Below are 3403 nucleotides of genomic sequence, written 5' to 3' on the forward strand. Positions count from 1 at the left end.
CCGAGAGATATCAAATTTAATCTTTGCTGCTTGTTTAATCTCTGATTACATCTGGTGCAGGAAGACTTAGAAAACCCATTCTACTAAGAGGGCAAATTTTTCTGAATCCCTAGTATATTTCAGCATTCAATGGCCCCTACCCTGAAGGAAATTCAACAGCAAGTTAAATATGTGATGTTAGAGTTTCCCAAAACACAATTGTTAACTTCAGGAGATGTGTTTAGTTCATGTTATATCTAAACTATAGATTTATTTCATTAAAGTATCCTTGTGTGATACCAAGATTGCATTGACTGAAACTATGAATATGAAAAAATGCATAAATATTAGAATTGTTCATATTATCAGAAGAAGATAATTAAAAGTGAAAATGCTTGCCTACAGAAGGATTAGGACATTGATGGGGAAAAAATATAGTGTAACTTTTATGCTCTAGTTACTAATTTTTCTCCTATGGTTTTAGCACCTTTATAAAGCAGATAAAATTCTGTTTTCAGTTCCCCCAAAATGTTCTATGTTATGCCATCAATTACTAAATTTATGTTTCTGGTTTAATTCCTTTCTCATTTACACATATGTTTAAAAGTCTCCATTTTCTTTCAGGTGAAGCTGGTAAAGAGGCAACATGGAGACAGGAAACAAGACATTGAGTACAGATTTCATTCTCTTTGGCCTTTTCCCAGGAATGAGACATACTGATCTCCTTGTCTCTGTTGTCCTCCTCATCTACATCATTGCTATCATAGGAAATAACAGCTTTGATCCTTCTCATCTGGACAGATCCCCACTTTCATACCTCCATGTATTTCCTGCTTAGCCAACTCTCTCTCATTGACCTGATTTTCATCTCTTGCATAGTTCCCAAAATTGTGGTCAACTTTATCTCAGGGAAGAGAGACATATCCCTGATTGGCTGTGGGGCCCAGATCTTCTTTACCTTGACTCTTGGGATAGCAGAGTGTCTCCTCCTGACACTCATTGCTTATGACCGCTATGTGACTATCTGTCATCCTCTCAAATACTCAATCATTATCAGCCCCTGGGTCTTCCAGCTGATGGCTGTGGGTGGGAGGGGCTCTGGCATCCTTGGTCCACACGGCTTATGCCATGCACTTTCCCCTCTGTGGCTCCCGAGAGCTCTACCACATTTTTTGTGAAGACAAAGCCCTCATGAAGGTGTCTTGTGAGGACATATCTGCCTATGAGAAAGGAGTAGTAGTGACCAGCATTGTTGCAGTTCTTCTCCCCATAAGCCTCATTCTGACTTCCTGTACTCTCATCGTCCTTCAGGTCCTGCAAATGAACTCCCCTGAAGGCAGGAATGAGGCCCTGGCTACTGCTCCTCCCATCTTACTGTGGTCACTTTGTACCATGCCCCAGCCACGCTAATATACATGAGGCCTGGATCTTCTCACACCTCTTCTGAACCAGGCTCTCTTTGTTTGACAGCATCCTCACCCTCATGCTGAACCCCCTCATCTATAGCCTAAGGAACAGGGAAGTTGTGGGCTCAATAAGGAAGCTGCTCAGGATGTACCCTATTTCAAAGCAGGTTCCTATGTCCCACTGAGTAGACAGTTCAGAGTTAAGATCTCCCTGGGAGGTGGTAGGATCTGATAAAACCCAATGAAACTCTCCCTGTCTTCATTTTCTCTCTACAAATGTTGAATTTATACCCTCTCTCCTGATAAAGTCAGTTTCAAGTAACTAAATCAATGAGTTCTCCGAGAGCAGAGGAGCACAAAACTACACCACTTCGAAGTAAATATATATGAGGTCTGAATAACAACCAGTTCTCTGTGTAAAAATAGCCTTTCTCCTAATCCTCTCAGCTTGCTTCATTTGTGTTGGAATTATATGTCCCTCTTCTTTCTTTCATTTTTTAAAACTTATTTGATGACTGGAGGAAAATTGTTTTACCATGTTGTGTTGGTTTCTACTGCACAACAACACAATTCAGCCATCAGTTCAGTTCAGTCGCTCAGTCGTGTCCGACTCTTTGTGACCCCATGGACTGTAGCACATCAGGCCTCCCTATCCATCACCAACTCCCAGAGTTTACCCAAACTCATGTCCATTGAATCAGGGATGCCATCCAACCATCTCATCCTCTGTTGTCCCCTTCTCCCACCTTCAATCTTTCCCAGCATCCAGGTCTTTTCCAATAAGTCAGTTCTTCACATCAGGTAGTCAAAGTATTGGAGTTTCAGCTTCAACATCAGTCCTTCCAATGAATATTCAGGACTGATCTCCTTTAGGATGGACAGGTTTGATCTCCTTGCAGTCCAAGGGACTCTCAAGAGTCTTCTCCAACTCCACAGTTCAAAAGCATCAATTCTTTGGTGCTCAGCTTTCTTTATGGTCCAACTCTCACATCCATACATGACTACTGGAAAAACCATAGCTGGACTTTCTTGGTAAAGTAATGTCTATGCTTTTTAATTTGTTCTCTAGGTTGGTCATAACTTTCCTTCCAAGGAGCAAGCGTCTTTTAATTTCATGAATGCAGTTACCATCTGTGGTGCTTTTGGAGCCCCCCAAAATAAAGTCTGTCACTATTTACACTGTTTCCCCATCTATCTGCCAAAAAGTGATAGGACCAGATGCCATGATCTTAGTTTTCTGAATGTTGAGCTTTAAGCCAACTTTTTCACTCTCCTCTTTCATCAAGAGGTTCTTTAGTTCTTCTTTACTTTGTGCCATAAGGGTGATGTCATCTGCATATCTGAGGTTATTGATATTTCTCCCAGCAATCTTGATTCCAGCTTGTGCTTCATCCAGCCCAGCATCTTTCATGATGTTCTCTGCATATAAGCTAAATAAGCAGGGTGACAATATGCAGCCTTGACGTATTCCTTTTCCTATTTGGAACCAGTCTGTTGTTCCATGTCCAGCTCTAGCTGTTGCTTCCTGACCTGCATACAGATTTTCAAGAGGCAGGTCAGGTGGTCTGGTATTCCCATCTCTTTAAGAATTTCCCACAGTTTGTTGTGATCCACACAAAGGTTTTGACATAGTCAATAAAGCAGAAATGTTTTTCTGGAACTCTCTTGCTTTTTCAATCATTCAACAGATGTTGGCAATTTGATCGCTGGTTCCTTTGCCTTTTCTAAATCCAGCGTTGAATATTGGAAGTTCACAGTTCATGTATTGTTGAAGCCTGGCTTGAAGAATTTTGAGCGTTACTTTACTAGCATTTAAAATGAGTGCAATTGTGTGGTAGTTTGAGCATTCTTTGGCATTGTCTTTCTTTGAGGTTGGATTGAAAATGGACCTCTTCCAGTCCTATGGCCACTGCTGAGTTTTCCAAACTTACTGGCATACTGAGTGCAGCACTTTCACAGCATCATCATTTAAGATTTGAAATAGCTCAATTGGAATTCCATCACCTCTACTAGCTTTG

The 3403-nt window shown here is 41.1% G+C and overlaps 1 pseudogene; it reads left to right on the top strand.

Moving 5' to 3' along the window:
- The first annotated feature begins 625 nt into the window (after positions 1–625).
- On the top strand, positions 626–1570 carry LOC129548307 (olfactory receptor 2AJ1-like; annotated as a pseudogene).
- The last annotated feature ends 1833 nt before the right edge of the window (positions 1571–3403 follow it).

This window comes from Moschus berezovskii, chromosome 8, assembly GCF_049115385.1.
Source record: "Moschus berezovskii isolate FMDL1 chromosome 8, NW_MosBer_1.0, whole genome shotgun sequence".
Classification (NCBI taxonomy): Eukaryota; Metazoa; Chordata; class Mammalia; order Artiodactyla; family Moschidae; genus Moschus; species Moschus berezovskii.